Source organism: Chiloscyllium plagiosum, unplaced genomic scaffold, assembly GCF_037043375.1.
Source record: "Chiloscyllium plagiosum isolate Xiang-an unplaced genomic scaffold, Cpla_swu_hap1 HiC_scaffold_46, whole genome shotgun sequence".
Lineage (NCBI taxonomy): Eukaryota > Metazoa > Chordata > Chondrichthyes > Orectolobiformes > Hemiscylliidae > Chiloscyllium > Chiloscyllium plagiosum.
The window spans coordinates 4,603,705-4,624,332 of record NW_028270184.1 but is presented as its reverse complement, the minus strand read 5'-3'; the positions used below and the strand labels follow the sequence as shown (position 1 = coordinate 4,624,332).

The following is a 20,628-nucleotide window of genomic DNA, read 5'->3' as shown; positions in this document are numbered from 1 at the left end:
GACCCTCCAACAGTGCCCGCTCCCTCAGCACTGACCCTCCAACAGTGCCCGCTCCCTCAGCACTGACCCTCCGACAGTGCCCACTCCCTCAGTGCTGACCTTCCGACAGTGCCCACTCCCTCAGCACTGACCCTCCAACAGTGCCCGCTCCCTCAGCACTGACCCTCCAACAGTGCCCGCTCCCTCAGCACTGACCCTCCGACAGTGCCCGCTCCCTCAGCACTGACCCTCCAACAGTGCCCGCTCCCTCAGCACTGACCCTCCGACAGTGCCCGCTCCCTCAGCACTGACCCTCCAACAGTGCCCGCTCCCTCAGCACTGACCCTCCAACAGTGCCCGCTCCCTCAGCACTGACCCTCCGACAGTGCCCGCTCCCTCAGCACTGACCCTCCGACAGTGCCCGCTCCCTCAGCACTGACCCTCCAACAGTGCCCGCTCCCTCAGCACTGACCCTCCGACAGTGCCCGCTCCCTCAGCACTGACCCTCCAACAGTGCCCACTCCCTCAGTGCTGACCTTCCGACAGTGCCCACTCCCTCAGCCCTGACCCTCCGACAGTGCCCACTCCCTCAGCATTGACCCTCCGACAGTGCCCACTCCCTCAGCACTGACCCCTGGACAGTGAGGAGGTGCCAATATGCCAGAGGGCATTGAGGTTGAAATGGGTTAAATATAAACCAAGCCTTGCCAATGTGCCAGGGTCAATGATTAACCAAAGACAGGTTTAGACCTAATGAGCTGGTGAAATGGGCGGGCACAGGGGGAGGTACAGATGGCACCGGGGGGTGGTGTCCTCTCTGTGTTCCCTGGCACATGGACAGGACCAGTCCTGAACAGGACCCCGCCGGGAACGCGCACGATGCAATGCGCTGTGCGCGTGCCCGCCGCGCCTGGGAGTGGCGGAGGCGCGCTCCGGGTGTGTGCAAACCGAGAGAGAGAGAGATCGGTGCGGGGAGAGTCGGTAAGTGAGATTGGAGCAGCAGCGGGCGGAGGGAGAGAGGGACCATCAGGGAGAGGGACTGTAACAGGGTAGGAAGGAGGGAGAGGGACTGTAACAGGGAGGGAGGGAGAGGGACTGTAACAGGGTAGGAAGGAGGGAGAGAGAGAGAGACTGTAACAGGGTAGGAAGGAGGGAGAGAGAGAGACTGTAACAGGGTAGGAAGGAGGGAGAGAGAGAGACTGTAACAGGGTAGGAAGGAGGGAGAGAGAGAGAGACTGTAACAGGGTAGGAGGGAGGGAGAGAGAGAGAGACTGTAACAGGGTAGGAGGGAGGGAGAGAGAGAGAGACTGTAACAGGGTAGGAGGGAGGGGGAGAGAGAGAGACTGTAACAGGGTAGGAGGGAGGGGGAGAGAGAGAGACTGTAACAGGGTAGGAGGGAGGGAGAGAGAGAGGGACTGTAACAGGGTAGGAGGGAGGGGGAGAGAGAGAGACTGTAACAGGGAAGGAAGGAGGGAGAGAGAGAGACTGTAACAGGGTAGGAGGGAGGGAGAGAGAGAGAGACTGTAACAGGGTAGGAGGGAGGGGGAGAGAGAGAGACTGTAACAGGGAAGGAGGGAGGGAGAGAGAGAGAGACTGTAACAGGGTAGGAAGGAGGGAGAGAGAGAGGGACTGTAACAGGGAAGGAGGGAGAGAGAGAGACTGTAACAGGGTAGGAAGGAGGGAGAGAGAGAGAGAGACTGTAACAGGGTAGGAAGGAGGGAGAGAGAGAGGGACTGTAACAGGGAAGGAGGGAGAGAGAGAGAGACTGTAACAGGGTAGGAAGGAGGGAGAGAGAGAGACTGTAACAGGGTAGGAGGGAGGGAGAGAGAGAGAGACTGTAACAGGGTAGGAAGGAGGGAGAGAGAGAGGGACTGTAACAGGGAAGGAGGGAGAGAGAGAGACTGTAACAGGGTAGGAAGGAGGGAGAGAGAGAGAGACTGTAACAGGGTAGGAAGGAGGGAGAGAGAGAGGGACTGTAACAGGGAAGGAGGGAGAGAGAGAGAGAGACTGTAACAGGGTAGGAAGGAGGGAGAGAGAGAGACTGTAACAGGGTAGGAGGGAGGGAGAGAGAGAGAGACTGTAACAGGGTAGGAGGGAGGGAGAGAGAGAGACTGTAACAGGGTAGGAGGGAGGGAGAGAGAGACTGTAACAGGGTAGGAGGGAGGGAGAGAGAGAGAGACTGTAACAGGGTAGGAGGGAGGGGGAGAGAGAGAGGGACTGTAACAGGGAAGGAGGGAGGGAGAGAGAGAGAGACTGTAACAGGGTAGGAGGGAGGGGGAGAGAGAGAGACTGTAACAGGGTAGGAGGGAGGGAGAGAGAGAGAGACTGTAACAGGGTAGGAGGGAGGGAGAGAGAGAGAGACTGTAACAGGGTAGGAAGGAGGGAGAGAGAGAGACTGTAACAGGGTAGGAGGGAGGGAGAGAGAGAGAGACTGTAACAGGGTAGGAGGGAGGGAGAGAGAGAGAGAGACTGTAACAGGGTAGGAAGGAGGGAGAGAGAGAGAGACTGTAACAGGGTAGGAAGGAGGGAGAGAGAGAGACTGTAACAGGGTAGGAGGGAGGGAGAGAGAGAGAGACTGTAACAGGGTAGGAGGGAGGGAGAGAGAGAGAGAGACTGTAACAGGGTAGGAGGGAGGGAGAGAGAGAGAGACTGTAACAGGGTAGGAAGGAGGGAGAGAGAGAGAGACTGTAACAGGGTAGGAGGGAGGGGGAGAGAGAGAGACTGTAACAGGGTAGGAAGGAGGGAGAGAGAGAGACTGTAACAGGGTAGGAGGGAGGGAGAGAGAGAGAGACTGTAACAGGGTAGGAAGGAGGGAGAGAGAGAGAGACTGTAACAGGGTAGGAAGGAGGGAGAGAGAGACTGTAACAGGGTAGGAGGGAGGGGGAGAGAGAGAGACTGTAACAGGGAAGGAGGGAGAGAGAGAGACTGTAACAGGGAGGGAGGGAGAGAGAGAGACTGTAACAGGGTAGGAAGGAGGGAGAGAGAGAGAGACTGTAACAGGGTAGGAAGGAGGGAGAGAGAGAGAGACTGTAACAGGGTAGGAAGGAGGGAGAGAGAGAGAGACTGTAACAGGGTAGGAAGGAGGGAGAGAGAGAGACTGTAACAGGGTAGGAGGGAGGGGGAGAGAGAGAGACTGTAACAGGGTAGGAAGGAGGGAGAGAGAGAGAGACTGTAACAGGGTAGGAAGGAGGGAGAGAGAGAGAGACTGTAACAGGGTAGGAAGGAGGGAGAGAGAGAGAGACTGTAACAGGGTAGGAAGGAGGGAGAGAGAGAGACTGTAACAGGGTAGGAAGGAGGGAGAGAGAGAGAGAGACTGTAACAGGGTAGGAGGGAGGGGGAGAGAGAGAGACTGTAACAGGGAAGGAGGGAGAGAGAGAGACTGTAACAGGGAAGGAGGGAGAGAGAGAGAGACTGTAACAGGGTAGGAAGGAGGGAGAGAGAGAGACTGTAACAGGGAAGGAGGGAGAGAGAGAGAGACTGTAACAGGGAAGGAGGGAGGGAGAGAGAGAGGGACTGTAACAGGGAAGGAGGGAGAGAGAGAGACTGTAACAGGGTAGGAAGGAGGGAGAGAGAGAGACTGTAACAGGGTAGGAGGGAGGGAGAGAGAGAGAGACTGTAACAGGGAAGGAGGGAGGGAGAGAGACTGTAACAGGGAAGGAGGGAGAGAGACTGTAACAGGGTAGGAGGGAGGGAGAGAGAGAGAGACTGTAACAGGGAAGGAGGGAGGGAGAGAGACTGTAACAGGGAAGGAGGGAGGGAGAGAGACTGTAACAGGGTAGGAGGGAGGGAGAGAGAGAGAGACTGTAACAGGGAAGGAGGGAGGGAGAGAGACTGTAACAGGGTAGGAGGGAGGGAGAGAGAGAGACTGTAACAGGGAAGGAGGGAGAGAGAGACTGTAACAGGGAAGGAGGGAGAGAGAGAGACTGTAACAGGGAAGGAGGGAGAGAGAGAGAGAGAGAGACTGTAACAGGGAAGGAGGGAGGGAGAGAGACTGTAACAGGGAAGGAGGGAGGGAGAGAGACTGTAACAGGGTAGGATGGAGGGAGAGAGAGAGACTGTAACAGGGAAGGAGGGAGAGAGAGAGAGAGAGAGAGAGACTGTACAGGGAAGGAGGGAGAGAGAGACTGTAACAGGGAAGGAGGGAGAGAGAGAGAGAGAGAGAGACTGTACAGGGAAGGAGGGAGAGAGAGACTGTAACAGGGAGGGAGGGAGGGAGAGAGAGACTGTACAGGGAAGGAGGGAGGGAGAGAGAGAGAGAGAGACTGTAACAGGGAAGGAGGGAGAGAGAGAGAGAGACTGTAACAGGGAAGGAGGGAGAGAGAGAGAGACTGTAACAGGGAGGGAGGGAGAGAGAGAGAGAGACTGTACAGGGAAGGAGGGAGGGAGAGAGAGACTGTAACAGGGAGGGAGAGAGAGACTGTAACAGGGAGGGAGAGAGAGACTGTAACAGGGAGGGAGAGAGAGACTGTAACAGGGAGGGAGAGAGAGACTGTAACAGGGAGGGAGAGAGAGACTGTAACAGGGAGGGAGAGAGAGAGAGACTGTAACAGGGAGGGAGAGAGAGACTGTAACAGGGAGGGAGAGAGAGACTGTAACAGGGAGGGAGAGAGAGACTGTAACAGGGAGGGAGAGAGAGACTGTAACAGGGAGAGAGAGAGACTGTAACAGGGAGAGAGAGAGACTGTAACAGGGAGGGAGGGAGAGAGAGACTGTAACAGGGAGGGAGGGAGAGAGAGGCTGTAACAGGGAGGGAGGGAGACTGTAACAGGGAGGGAGGGAGGGAGACTGTAACAGGGAGGGAGAGAGAGACTGTAACAGGGAGGGAGAGAGAGACTGTAACAGGGAGGGAGAGAGAGACTGTAACAGGGAGGGAGGGAGAGAGAGACTGTAACAGGGAGGGAGAGAGAGAGACTGTAACAGGGAGGGAGAGAGAGAAAGAGACTGTAACAGAGAGAGAGAGACTGTAACAGGGAGGGAGAGAGAGACTAACAGGGGAGGGAGAAAGAGACTGTAACAGGGAGGGAGAGAGATTGTAACAGTGGGAGGGGGAGAGAGAGAGAGAGAGACTAACAGAGGGAGAGGGGAATGAGAGAGACGGTAACAGAGGGAGGGAGAGAGAGAGACTAACAGGGAGAGAGAGACTGTAATAGAGGGAGAGAGGAAGAGAGACTGTAACAGAGGGAGGGAGAGAGAGAGACTGTAATAGAGGGAGAGAGGAAGAGAGACTGTAACAGAGGGAGGGAGAGAGAGAGACGGTAACAGGGAGGGAGAGAGAGACGATAACAGAGGGAAGGAGAGAGAGGGAGAGACTGTAACAGAGGGAGGGAGAGAGAGATGGTGAGAGAGGGAGAGAGAGACTGTAACAGAGGGAGAGAGAGCTGTAACAGAGGGAGTTAGAGAGAGAGCTGTAACAGAGGGAGATAGAGAGAGACTGTAACAGAGGGAGGGAGAGAGAGAGAGAGAAGGTAACAAAGGGAGGGGAAGAGAGAGAGATGGTGAGAGGGAGAGAGAGAGAGACTAACAGAGGGGGAGAGAGAGACTGTAACAGAGGGTGAGAGAGAGACTAACAGAGGGAGAGAGAGAGAAACTGTAACAGAGAGGGAGAGAGAGAAACTGTAACAGAGAGGGAGAGAGAGAAACTGTAACAGAGCGAGGGAGAGAGAGAGACTGTAACAGAGCGAGGGAGAGAGAGAGACTAACACAGGGAGAGAGAGATTGTAATAGAGGAGGGAGAGAGAGTGAAAAAAACAGACTAACAGAGAGAGGGAGGGAGGGGGAGAAAGAGGAAGAGAGAGAGAGAGAGAGAGAGAGAGAGTGTAACAGAGGGAGGAGAGAGAGGGAGAGCTGCTAACAGAGGGGAATCCCTGTAAATACTGACACACTCCCCCCTCCTCCCCAGGACCCCCTGTAAATACTAACACTCCACGCTCCTCTCGGGGACCCCTTGTAAATACTGACACACTCCCATCACCCCCCAGGGAGTCCCTGCAAATACTGACACTCCCCCTCCCCACGGGGACCCCCCTCCCTAAATACGTACACACTTCTCCCCTCCCCGCCCCCGCCCCAGGACCCCTGTAAACACTGACATATTCCTCCTCCCCCCATGGACCTCCTGTAGATACTGACACACTCCCCTCCGGGTATCCCCTATAAATACTGACAAACACCCCCCAGAATCCTGTGTAAATACTGACTCACTCCCCCCATGATATCAGGGGATGATACCATTGGGATGTAGTAATTGGCCTGTTTTGATGGAGATCAGTGACTCGGTGCATACCGGGGTGTACAGGTCTGTGACAGTAAGCTGATAATTTTGGGATATTGCACTTTTTCTTGGTTATCGTTAATGCTGGTGTGTGTGTGTGTGTGTGTGTGTCTGTCTGACTGTCTGTCTGGGTGTGTGTGCTGTGTCAATGCTGATCTCTCTACCCTGTGCGTGTGGATTGACACAAACCACTTTGTGAAAGTGTGCTTCAGTCCGGTCTGGGAACCGAAACAGCCCAACGAGTAACACGTTGAACCTCATCTGGAACCTCTTGGTGAATCCTACCAGTGGTGTCAGAGCTGCAGGTGGTGAGTTTGTACAACAGGAACACACTGCAGTTAAACTCTGGTAAACGATACGGTGCACGTTGCACTGTCCCTGTCTCTCGCCACCACAGGCACCCCATTGTCAGCTATGAATGGTCCCCATTAGCGGCTATCCACCCCCCCACCCCCAGGATGACTGTTAACCACTCCTTTCTTTGCCCAACTGGTTTTCTGTCTATCTCTGGACTCCGAGTTAACGTTCTGGGTCGAGATGACCTTCTCGCAGAACTCATGTCGCCGAAAGGTCTCTCGCTCCGAAATGTTAACTGATTTCTTTGCGTGGATGATTATCGGCTCTGCTGAGCTTTTCCAGCAATTCCAGTTTCTGATTTACAGCATCTGCTCTTCTTTTGGCTTCAGTCGGGGTCTTGTATCCTTCAGTCAGGTCATTCCCTCACCCCGCTAAACTCCAGTCAAAACAGGCCCAGCCTGCCCAGCCTATTCCCCATAGGTTGCCCATTCCAGGTATTCTACGAGTAAAGCCCCTCCAGTGTATCTACAGGAGTAAATCACTGCGGATGCTGGAAATCCAGACTGAAAACAAAACGTGCTGGAGATCCCAGCGGGTCGGGCAGCATCCATGGAAGGAGAAAAAGCCAACGTTTCCACTCCAGATAGCTCCTCATCGGAGCTCTGATGAGTCATCTAGACTCGAAACGTTATCTTGCTCTCTCTCCAAGGATGCAGCCCTGACCCGCTCAGACCTCCAGCAGTTTTTGTTTCCCTCCAAAGTATTGATATCGTTCTGAAATCAGAACTGCCCACTCGAGGTGCGGTCTCACCAAAGCCTGAATTGCATCCTTTCTTTGATGTTCAAGTCCTCGTGTAATAAAGAATAGCACCCCATTACCTTCCAGTTGCCTCCAGCCCAGTGTTCTGTGACTCCTGCTACACCGACACACCCTCATCATCAGCAATCTCACAATGCACAATCATCACAACTCACTGAGTTCAACCGGAGATATCCGTGTACCCTCCGGCCCTGTAACCACCACAGTCCCAATGGTATGCCCCGCACAGGATGGTGTTGACAGGTGAACCCTGTGGAACTCTAGGGCATACAAGTCAGTCTTGTTCCTGAAACCACACGGGGTTGCGCCAGGCTGAGAAGTTACACAGGACGAGGGGTTACACAAGGAGATTTCAGCTGCCGACATTGCACAAGGTTGCAATGTTCACTTCAAACTGTAAAGCAGAACAGCGAGTGACCCTTACCCTGCTGAATAAACCCTGACTCTGGACAGTTACACAATGAGTGAGCCTTACCCTGCTGAATAAACAATGACTCTGTACAGTTACACAGTGAGTGACCCTTACCCTGCTGAATAAACACTGACTCTGTACAGTTACACAGTGAGTGACCCTTACCCTGCTGAATAAACACTGACTCTGTACAGTTACACAGTGAGTGACCCTTACCCTGCTGAATAAACACTGACTCTGTACAGTTACATAGTGAGTGACCCTTACCCTGCTGAATAAACACTGACTCTGTACAGTTACACAGTGAATGACCCTTACCCTGCTGAATAAACCCTGACTCTGTACAGTTACACAGTGAATGACCCTTACCCTGCTGAATAAACACTGACTCTGTACAGCTACACAGTGAGTGACCCTTACCCTGCTGAATAAACACTGACTCTGTACAGTTACACAGTGAGTGACCATTATCTTGCTGAATAAACACTGACTCTGTACGGTTACACAGTGAGTGACCCTTACCCTGCTGAAAAAACACTGACTCTGTACGGTTACACAGCGAGTGACCCTTACCGTGCTGTATAAACACTGACTCTGTACGGTTACACAGCGAGTGACCCCTACCCTGCTGAATAAACACTGACTCTGTACAGTTACACAGTGAGTGACCCTTACCCTGCTGAATAAACACCGACTCTGTACAGTTACACAGTGAGTGACCCTTACCCTGCTGAATAAACACTGACTCTGTCCAGTTACACAGCGAGTGACCCTTACCCTGCTGAATAAACCCTGTCTCTGTACGGTTACACAGTGAGTGACCATTACCCTGCTGAATAAACCCTGACTCTGTACGGTTACACAGTGAGTGACCATTACCCTGCTGAATAAACCCTGACTCTGTACGGTTACACAGTGAGTGACCCTTACCCTGCTGAATAAACCCTGACTCTGGACGGTTACACAGTGAGTGACCCTTACCCTGCTGAATAAACACTGCCTCTGTACAGTTACACAATGAGTGACCCTTACCCTGCTGAATAAACACTGACTCTGTACAGTTACACAGTGAGTGACCCTTACCCTGCTGAATAAACCCTGACTCTGTACGGTTACACAGTGAGTGACCCTTACCCTGCTGAAAAAACACTGACTCTGTACGGTTAGACAGCGAGTGACCCTTACCCTGCTGAATAAACCCTGACTCTGTACGGTTACACAGTGAGTGACCCTTACCCTGCTGAAAAAACACTGACTCTGTACGGTTACACAGCGAGTGACCCTTACCCTGCTGAATAAACCCTGACTAGGTACAGTTACACAGTGAGTGACCCTTACCCTGCTGAATAAACACTGACTCTGTACGGTTACACAGTGAGTGACCCTTACCCTGCTGAATAAACACTGACTCTGTACAGTTACACAGTGAGTGACCCTTACCCTGCTGAATAAACCCTGACTCTGTACAGTTACACAGCGAGTGACCCTTACCCTGCTGAATAAACCCTGACTCTGTACGGTTACACAGTGAGTGACCCTTACCCTGCTGAATAAACACTGACACTGTACAGTTACACAGTGAGTGACCCTTACCCTGCTGAATAAACACTGACTCTGTACGGTTACACAGTGAGTGACCCTTACCCTGCTGAATAAACACTGACTCTGTACAGTTACACAGCGAGTGACCCTTACCCTGCTGAAAAAACACTGACTCTGTACGGTTACACAGCGAGTGACCCTTACCCTGCTGAATATACCCTGACTCTGTACGGTTAGACAGCGAGTGACCCTTACCCTGCTGAATAAACACTGACTCTGTCCAGTTACACAGTGAGTGACCCTTACCCTGCTGAATAAACACCGACTCTGTACAGTTACACAGTGAGTGACCCTTACCCTGCTGAATAAACACTGACTCTGTACGGTTACACAGTGAGTGACCCTTACCCTGCTGAATAAACACTGACTCTGTCCAGTTACACAGTGAGTGACCCTTACCCTGCTGAATAAACCCTGACTGTACGGTTACACAGTGAGTGACCCTTACCCTGCTGAATAAACACTGACTCTGTACGGTTACACAGTGAGTGACCCTTACCCTGCTGAATAAACACCGACTCTGTACAGTTACACAGTGAGTGACCCTTACCCTGCTGAATAAACACTGACTCTGTACGGTTACACAGCGAGTGACCCTTACCCTGCTGAATAAACACTGACTCTGCACGGTTACACAGTGAGTGACCCTTACCCTGCTGAATAAACCCTGACTCTGTACAGTTACACAGTGAGTGACCCCTACCCAGCTGAATAAACACTGACTCTGCACGGTACACAGCGAGTGACCCTTACCCTGTTGAATAAACACTGACTCTGTACAGTTACACAGTGAGTGACCCTTACCCTGCTGAATAAACACCGACTCTGTACAGTTACACAGTGAGTGACCCTTACCCTGCTGAATAAACCCTGACTCTGTACGGTTACACAGTGAGTGACCCTTACCCTGCTGAATAAACACTGACTCTGTACAGTTACACAGTGAGTGACCCTTACCCTGCTGAATAAACACTGACTCTGTACGGTTACACAGTGAGTGACCCTTACCCTGCTGAATAAACACTGACTCTGTCCAGTTACACAGCGAGTGACCCTTACCCTGCTGAATAAGCACTGACTCTGTACAGTTACACAGTGAGTGACCATTACCCTGCTGAATAAACACTGACTCTGTACAGTTACACAGTGAGTGACCCTTACCCTGCTGAATAAACCCTGACTCTGTACGGTTACACAGCGAGTGACCCTTACCCTGCTGAATAAACACTGACTCTGTACGGTTACACAGTGAGTGACCCTTACCCTGCTGAATAAACACTGACTCTGTCCAGTTACACAGCGAGTGACCCTTACCCTGCTGAATAAGCACTGACTCTGTACAGTTACACAGTGAGTGACCATTACCCTGCTGAATAAACACTGACTCTGTACGGTTACACAGCGAGTGACCCTTACCCTGCTGAATATACCCTGACTCTGTACGGTTACACAGTGAGTGACCCTTACCCTGCTGAATACACACTGACTCTGTACAGTTACACCGTGAGTGACCCTTACCCTGCTGAATAAACACTGACTCTGCACAGTTACACTGTGAGTGACCCTTACCCTGCTGAATATAGCCTGACTCTGTACGGTTACACAGTGAGTGACCTTTACCCTGTTGAATAAACCCTGACTCTGTACAGTTACACAGCGAGTGACCCTTACCCTGCTGAATAAACCCTGACTCTGTACAGTTACACAGCGAGTGACCCTTACCCTGCTGAAAAAACACTGACTCTGTACGGTTAGACAGCGAGTGACCCTTACCCTGCTGAATAAACACTGACTCTGTACAGTTACACAGTGAGTGACCCTTACCCTGCTGAATAAACACCGACTCTGTACAGTTACACAGTGAGTGACCCTTACCCTGCTGAATAAACACTGACTCTGTACGGTTACACAGTGAGTGACCCTTACCCTGCTGAATAAACACTGACTCTGTCCAGTTACACAGCGAGTGACCCTTACCCTGCTGAATAAGCACTGACTCTGTACAGTTACACAGTGAGTGACCCTTACCCTGCTGAATAAACACCGACTCTGTACAGTTACACAGTGAGTGACCCTTACCCTGCTGAATAAACACTGACTCTGTACGGTTACACAGTGAGTGACCCTTACCCTGCTGAATAAACACTGACTCTGTCCAGTTACACAGCGAGTGACCCTTACCCTGCTGAATAAGCACTGACTCTGTACAGTTACACAGTGAGTGACCCTTACCCTGCTGAATAAACACTGACTCTGTACGGTTACACAGTGAGTGACCCTCACCCTGCTGTATAAACCCTGACTCTGTACGGTTACACAGTGAGTGACCCTTACCCTGCTGAATAAACACTGACTCTGTACGGTTACACAGCGAGTGACCCTTACCCTGCTGAATAAACACTGACTCTGTACGGTTATACAGTGAGTTACCCTTAACCTGCTGAATAAACCCTGACTCTGTACGGTTACACTGTGAGTGACCCTTACCCTGCTGAATATACCCTGACTCTGTACGGTTACACAGTGAGTGACCCTTACCCTGCTGAATACACACTGACTCTGTACAGTTACACTGTGAGTGACCCTTACCCTGCTGAATAAACACTGACTCTGTACAGTTACACAGCGAGTGACCCTTACCCTGCTGAAAAAACACTGACTCTGTACGGTTACACAGCGAGTGACCCTTACCCTGCTGAATATACCCTGACTCTGTACGGTTAGACAGCGAGTGACCCTTACCCTGCTGAATAAACACTGACTCTGTCCAGTTACACAGTGAGTGACCCTTACCCTGCTGAATAAACACCGACTCTGTACAGTTACACAGTGAGTGACCCTTACCCTGCTGAATAAACACTGACTCTGTACGGTTACACAGTGAGTGACCCTTACCCTGCTGAATAAACACTGACTCTGTCCAGTTACACAGTGAGTGACCCTTACCCTGCTGAATAAACCCTGACTGTACGGTTACACAGTGAGTGACCCTTACCCTGCTGAATAAACACTGACTCTGTACGGTTACACAGTGAGTGACCCTTACCCTGCTGAATAAACACCGACTCTGTACAGTTACACAGTGAGTGACCCTTACCCTGCTGAATAAACACTGACTCTGTACGGTTACACAGCGAGTGACCCTTACCCTGCTGAATAAACACTGACTCTGCACGGTTACACAGTGAGTGACCCTTACCCTGCTGAATAAACCCTGACTCTGTACAGTTACACAGTGAGTGACCCCTACCCAGCTGAATAAACACTGACTCTGCACGGTACACAGCGAGTGACCCTTACCCTGTTGAATAAACACTGACTCTGTACAGTTACACAGTGAGTGACCCTTACCCTGCTGAATAAACACCGACTCTGTACAGTTACACAGTGAGTGACCCTTACCCTGCTGAATAAACCCTGACTCTGTACGGTTACACAGTGAGTGACCCTTACCCTGCTGAATAAACACTGACTCTGTACAGTTACACAGTGAGTGACCCTTACCCTGCTGAATAAACACTGACTCTGTACGGTTACACAGTGAGTGACCCTTACCCTGCTGAATAAACACTGACTCTGTCCAGTTACACAGCGAGTGACCCTTACCCTGCTGAATAAGCACTGACTCTGTACAGTTACACAGTGAGTGACCATTACCCTGCTGAATAAACACTGACTCTGTACAGTTACACAGTGAGTGACCCTTACCCTGCTGAATAAACCCTGACTCTGTACGGTTACACAGCGAGTGACCCTTACCCTGCTGAATAAACACTGACTCTGTACGGTTACACAGTGAGTGACCCTTACCCTGCTGAATAAACACTGACTCTGTCCAGTTACACAGCGAGTGACCCTTACCCTGCTGAATAAGCACTGACTCTGTACAGTTACACAGTGAGTGACCATTACCCTGCTGAATAAACACTGACTCTGTACGGTTACACAGCGAGTGACCCTTACCCTGCTGAATATACCCTGACTCTGTACGGTTACACAGTGAGTGACCCTTACCCTGCTGAATACACACTGACTCTGTACAGTTACACCGTGAGTGACCCTTACCCTGCTGAATAAACACTGACTCTGCACAGTTACACTGTGAGTGACCCTTACCCTGCTGAATATAGCCTGACTCTGTACGGTTACACAGTGAGTGACCTTTACCCTGTTGAATAAACCCTGACTCTGTACAGTTACACAGCGAGTGACCCTTACCCTGCTGAATAAACCCTGACTCTGTACAGTTACACAGCGAGTGACCCTTACCCTGCTGAAAAAACACTGACTCTGTACGGTTAGACAGCGAGTGACCCTTACCCTGCTGAATAAACACTGACTCTGTACAGTTACACAGTGAGTGACCCTTACCCTGCTGAATAAACACCGACTCTGTACAGTTACACAGTGAGTGACCCTTACCCTGCTGAATAAACACTGACTCTGTACGGTTACACAGTGAGTGACCCTTACCCTGCTGAATAAACACTGACTCTGTCCAGTTACACAGCGAGTGACCCTTACCCTGCTGAATAAGCACTGACTCTGTACAGTTACACAGTGAGTGACCCTTACCCTGCTGAATAAACACCGACTCTGTACAGTTACACAGTGAGTGACCCTTACCCTGCTGAATAAACACTGACTCTGTACGGTTACACAGTGAGTGACCCTTACCCTGCTGAATAAACACTGACTCTGTCCAGTTACACAGCGAGTGACCCTTACCCTGCTGAATAAGCACTGACTCTGTACAGTTACACAGTGAGTGACCCTTACCCTGCTGAATAAACACTGACTCTGTACGGTTACACAGTGAGTGACCCTCACCCTGCTGTATAAACCCTGACTCTGTACGGTTACACAGTGAGTGACCCTTACCCTGCTGAATAAACACTGACTCTGTACGGTTACACAGCGAGTGACCCTTACCCTGCTGAATAAACACTGACTCTGTACGGTTATACAGTGAGTTACCCTTAACCTGCTGAATAAACCCTGACTCTGTACGGTTACACTGTGAGTGACCCTTACCCTGCTGAATATACCCTGACTCTGTACGGTTACACAGTGAGTGACCCTTACCCTGCTGAATACACACTGACTCTGTACAGTTACACTGTGAGTGACCCTTACCCTGCTGAATAAACACTGACTCTGCACAGTTACACTGTGAGTGACCCTTACCCTGCTGAATATAGCCTGACTCTGTACGGTTACACAGTGAGTGACCTTTACCCTGTTGAATAAACCCTGACTCTGTACAGTTACACAGCGAGTGACCCTTACCCTGCTGAATAAACCCTGACTCTGTACAGTTACACAGCGAGTGACCCTTACCCTGCTGAAAAAACACTGACTCTGTACGGTTACACAGCGAGTGACCCTTACCCTGCTGAATAAACCCTGACTCTGTACGGTTACACAGTGAGTGACCCTTTCCCTGCTGAATAAACACTGACTCTGTCCAGTTACACAGCGAGTGACCCTTACCCTGCTGAATAAACACTGACTCTGTACAGTTACACCGTGAGTGACCATTACCCTGCTGAATAAACACTGACTCTGTACGGTTAGACAGCGAGTGACCCTTACCCTGCTGAATAAACCCTGACTCTGTACAGTTACACAGTGAGTGACCCTTACCCTGCTGAATAAACCCTGACTCTGTACGATTACACAGTGAGTGACCCTTACCCTGCTGAATAAACCCTGACTCTGTACGGTTACACAGTGAGTGACCCTTACCCTGCTGAATAAACACTGACTCTGTACGGTTACACAGTGAGTGACCCTTACCCTGCTGAATAAACACTGACTCTGTACAGTTACACAGTGAGTGACCCTTACCCTGCTGAATAAACCCTGACTCTGTACGATTACACAGTGAGTGACCCTTACCCTGCTGAATAAACCCTGACTCTGTACGGTTACACAGTGAGTGACCCTTACCCTGCTGAATAAACCCTGACTCTGTACGATTACACAGTGAGTGACCCTTACCCTGCTGAATAAACCCTGACTCTGTACGGTTACACAGTGAGTGACCCTTACCCTGCTGAATACACCCTGACTCAGTATGGCTCCATATCGAGTGACTGTCAGTTAACATTGTTTTCTGGAGTTCAGAAGGATGAGTGGAATCTCCTCGAAACCTGGACTGGGTAGATGCAGGAAAGGTGTTTCTGATGACGGTGGTGTCTGGAACTAAGACCATAGTCTCAGGACATCGGCTGAACCGTTCGGTAAAGATAAAGTCTCATTGTCACAGAGAGGTCGATAGGTCTCCTCTCTTATAAGACCATAAGGAACAGGAATAGCCATTTGGCCCCTCTATTCTGTGCCTCCTTGTTGTGGACTCTCCCCTGAGGGCTAACATCCTGTCAGCATTTACCCTGCCAAGCCCCTGAGGACTCCTGCATGTTTCAATGTGATCACCCCTCATGCCTTGAAACTTCAGTGAGTCGAGTCCCAACCAGTTTAACCACTGCCCCTCCATACGGGCCATCATCTTGGTGAGCCCTCTCTAAACTGACGGCAGTAAAATGATATCTTTCCTTAAATCCGGGACCAAAGCTGCTCATAGTGCTCCAGTTGTGGTCTCCGCAGCACCTTGTCCAATTACCATAAGGCTTCCTTGTTCTTAAACTCTAACCCCCTTGAAATAAGGGGCAACATTCCATGACCCTTCCTGATTACCTGTTGCCCCTGGGTACTAGCTTTCTGTGCTTTGTGCATAACCTCTCCGAAGTCCCTTTGTATTGCAGCTTTCTGCAGTTTCTCTCCATTTCAATACCACTATTCTTTTGTTCTCCCTTCCAAAATGAACAACTTCACATTTTCACATAATATACTCTATTTGCCAACCTTTTATCCACTTAACCTATCAATATTTCCCAATAAACTGTTTTTATCCCTCCCACAATCTGCGTTCCCACTTAGTCCGCAAATTTGGCGACAGTACATTCACTTCTTTCCCCCAAGTCATTAATATATATCATAAACAATGATCACATGGATTGTAAACCATGGGAATGTATATTGTAAACAATTATAACATCCAGTGGGAAACCATGGTAATGCCCAATGGAAAACGATGATAATATCTAATGGGAAACAATGATAATATCTAATGGGAAACAATGATAATATCTAATGGGAAACAATGATAATATCTAATGGGAAACAATGATAATATCTGTTTGAAACAATGGTAATACCTCGTGGAAACAATGGTAATACCTAATGGGAAACCATTGTAATATTTAATGGGGAATGATGGTAATATCTATTGGAAACAGTTGCAATCCCAGCAGTGATCCCTGTGGAGTCCATTGGTCACGGGTCACCAATCCGAAAAAGATCTCTTATCCCCACTCGGCCAATTCCCTATCCAGGCCAGTAACCCACCTCCAACACTGCAGGCTCTTGTGACTTAACCTTTTGCGGTGCACTTTCTCAAACACCTTCTGGAAGTCCACCACACTGACTGGATCGCCTCTGGTTGAAACTTCCTTGAAAATCTCGAAGACGTTAGTCAGCTACGATTTCCCTTTCATGACACTGCTCGATCAGGTGGTGATTTTCCAAATGTTCCCGCTATCATTTCCTAAATAACTGATTCCAATACTTTCCCAACAGTAAATGTTCGGCCAATTGGTCTTTAGTTACATGCTTTTTGCCTCCTTCCCTTTTTGAATAGGGTGTCACATTGGCAGTTTTCCAATCCAGAATCCAAGGACTTTTGGAAAGTTATAACCAATGCATCTGTTATCTCTCTAGCTTCCTCTTTGAGGATCCTATGATATAAACCATCTGAGGCAGGGGACTTAGCTGCCTTGCATCTCTCCAATCCTACTTCTCTCGTGGTGGTGAGGGCACTTTGTCCCTCCCCTGAATTCTTCAGTATTAATGGAATGTTTGAAGTATTTTCCACCATAAAGTCTGACACAAAATACTAGTTGAACTGCTCTGCCATTTCCTTGTTCCCCAAAAGCATCTCCCCAGATTCATTTTCGAAGGGGCTGTGTTCACTTTGACCTCTCTTCCCATTTTATATATTTACAGGAGCTCTTACTGTCAGGTTTTATATTCCTTGCCAGTTTGCCCTTGAAGTATATTTTTTGTGTCTTTATTACCTTACTTTGTTGGATTCTTAATTAATCTCAGTCTTTGGGGCTATCACTGACTTTTACCTCCTTTATGTGCATTTTCTTTTAACTTGATACTCTCCTTACCTTGGTTAGCCATAGTTGGTTTAACCCTCTCTTTGAGTCTTTCCTCCTTACTGCTGGAGAGTCACAAATTACCTTTTTAAATGTCTGCTACTGTGTCCTCACTGCTTTTCTGCTCCTCTATCTACATCAGCTAACTCAATTTCTCATTTCATTGCAATTCCCTTTATTTAAGCTAAACACTTGTTCTGACTCAATCTTCTCACTCTCAAACTGAATATTAAATATGATCATGTTATGATCACTACTTCCAATGTGATTTTTTTTAAAACTCAGAAATCATTTAGAGTCATAGAGATGTACAGCACGGAAACAGACCTTTTGGTCCAACACGTCCATTTCAACCAGATATCCTTAATTAATCTAGACCTATTTTCCAGCATTTGGCCCATATCCCTCTAAATCCTTTGTAATCCAGATGCCTTTGAATGTTGCTACTGTACCAGCCTCCACCACTTCCTCTGGCAGCTCATTCCATACACGCACCACCCTCTGCGTGAAAAAGTTGCCCCTTGGGTTCCTTTTAAATTTTTCCCCTCTCACCTTAAGCCTCTGCCCTCTAGTTTTGGACTCCCAACCCTGGAGAAAAGACTTTGTCTATTCATGCCCCACATGATTTTATAAACCTCTATAAGGTCACCCCTCAGCCTCCGACGCTCCAGAGAGAACAGTCCAGGCCGATTCAGCCTCTCCCTGTGGCTCAAACCCTCCAACCCTGGCAACGTCCTTGTAACTCTTTTCTGCACCCTTTCAAGTTTCACAACATCCTTCCTCTAGCCAGGAGAACACATGAAGAACCTGCCTCGTTACCCACTCGATCCAAGATGGCCTGATCCCTGATTGGTTCCGTGACAGTTTCCCAGATGAAAATGATCCCAAACGAATTATTGTCATGGCTACCCTTTCCAATTTGAATCACCCAGTCAATATGAAGACTAAAGTTGCCCAACGTTGTTGCTTGACTCTCCTTTACATGCTCCTAATATTTGTTGGTTTCTAGCCTTTCACACAGAGCCATGACTGTTTTTGGGGTCTGTCCACCACTCTGGCCAATGTCTTATTGCCTGCATTGCTTTTTTGCTACCCGATAGACTCGACATCATCCAATCCTGGATCACTCTCACAGTTGTCTTCATTTCACCTATGAACAGTGTGACCGGATCACCTTTCTCATCCTTCCTGCCTAACAGCTCAGTTATCCCTGACTGTGAAGTTCTCCCCAGTTTGATCTCCTTGTAACAGTGCCATTGGCACGGTGGCTCAGTGGTTAGCATTGCTGCCTCCCGGCGCCAGGGACCCGGGTTCGATCCCACCCTCAGGCGACTGTCTGTGTGGAGTTTGCACATTCTCCCCGTGTCTGCGTGGGTTTCCTCTGGGTGCTCCGGTTTCCTCCCACAGTCCAAAGATGTGTAGGTTAGGGTGGATTGACCGTGGGAAATTGTCCCATAGTACCCAGGGGTGTGCAGGTTAGGGTGGATTGGCAATGCTAAATTGTCCCACAGTGTCCAGGGATGTACAGGTTAGGGTGGATTGGCCGTGCTAAATTGTCCCACAGTGCCCAGGGATGTGCAGGTTGGGGTGGATTGGCCGTGGGAAATTATCCCATAGTGCCCAGGGATGTGCAGATTAGGATGGGTTGGCCTTGGGAAATTATCCCATAGTGTCTAGGGATGTACAGGTTAGGGTGAGTTGGCCGTGCTAAATTGTCCCATAGTGTCCAGGGATGTGCAGGTTAGGGTGGATTGGCCATGGGAAATTATCCCATAGTGCCCAGGGATGTGCAGATTAGGGTGGGTTGGCCTTGGGAAATTATCCCATAGTGTCTAGGGATGTACAGGTTAGGGTGAGTTGGCCGTGCTAAATTGTCCCATAGTGTCCAGGGATGTGCTGGTTAGGGTGGATTGGGCATGGGAAATTATCCCATAGTGTCCAGGGATGTGCAGGTTAGGGTGTATTGGCCGTGCTAAATTGTCCCACAGTGCCCAGGGATGTGCTGGTTAGGGTGGATTGGGCATGGGAAATTATCCCATAGTGTCCAGGGATGTGCAGGTTAGGGTGTATTGGCCGTGCTAAATTGTCCCACAGTGCCCAGGGATGTGCAGGTTAGGGTGGATTGGCCGTGGGAAATTATCCCATAGTGCCCAGGGATGTGCAGATTAGGGTGGGTTGGCCTTGGGAAATTATCCCATAGTGTCTAGGGATGTACAGGTTAGGGTGATTGGCCGTGCTAAATTGTCCCACAGTGCCCAGGGATGTGCAGGTTAGGGTGGACTGGCCGTGCAAAATTGCCCCATAGTGCCCAGGGATGTGCAGGTTAGGGTGGATTGGCCGTATTAAATTGTTCCACAGTGCCCAGGGATGTGCAGGCTAGGGTGGATTGGCTGTGCTAAATTGTCCCATAGTGCCCAGAGATGTGCAAGTTAGGGTGGATTGGCCGTGGGAAATTATCCCATAGTTTCCAGGGATGTACAGGTTAGGGTGAGTTGGCCATGCTAAATTGTCCCATAGTGTCCAGGGATGTGCAGGTTAGGGTGGATTGGCCATGGGAAATTGTCCCATAGTGTCCAGGGATGTGCGGGTTAGGGTGGGTTGGCCGTGGGAAATTTTCCCATAGTGCCCAGGGATGGTCAGGTTAGGGTGGATTGGCCGTGCTAAATTGTCCCATTGTGTCCAGGGATGCGCAGGTTAGGGTGGGTTGGCCGTGGGAAATTATCCCATAGTGTCCAGGGATGTGCAGGTTAGGGTGTATTGGCTGTGCTAAATTATCCCATAGTGCCCAGGGATGTGCAGGTTAGGGTGGAGTGGTCGTGGGAAATTATCCCATAGTGTCCAGGGATGTACAGGTTAGGGTGAGTTGGCCGTGCTAAATTATCCCATAGTGTCCAGGGATTTGCAGGTTAGGGTGTATTGGCTGTGCTAAATTATCCCATAGTGCCCAGGGATGTGCAGGTTAGGGTGGAGTGGTCGTGGGAAATTATCCCATAGTGTCCAGGGATGTACAGGTTAGGGTGAG

The 20,628-nt window shown here is 49.9% G+C and overlaps 1 protein-coding gene across 3 annotated transcripts in view; it reads left to right on the top strand.

Moving 5' to 3' along the window:
• The first annotated feature begins 833 nt into the window (after window positions 1–833).
• LOC122543979 (calpain-1 catalytic subunit-like) overlaps window positions 834–20,628 on the top strand; it is an 86,995-nt gene continuing 67,200 nt past the window's right edge. Inside the window, exons 1-2 of one of the 3 annotated variants that reach the window (XM_087983742.1) lie at window positions 938–960; window positions 6,453–6,558. The gene's annotated coding sequence lies outside the window, so the exon portion shown is untranslated. Of the gene's footprint in view, window positions 961–6,431; window positions 6,559–20,628 lie in introns of those variants that run through there. The other 2 variants (XM_087983741.1, XM_087983740.1) reach the window with 2 other exon arrangements.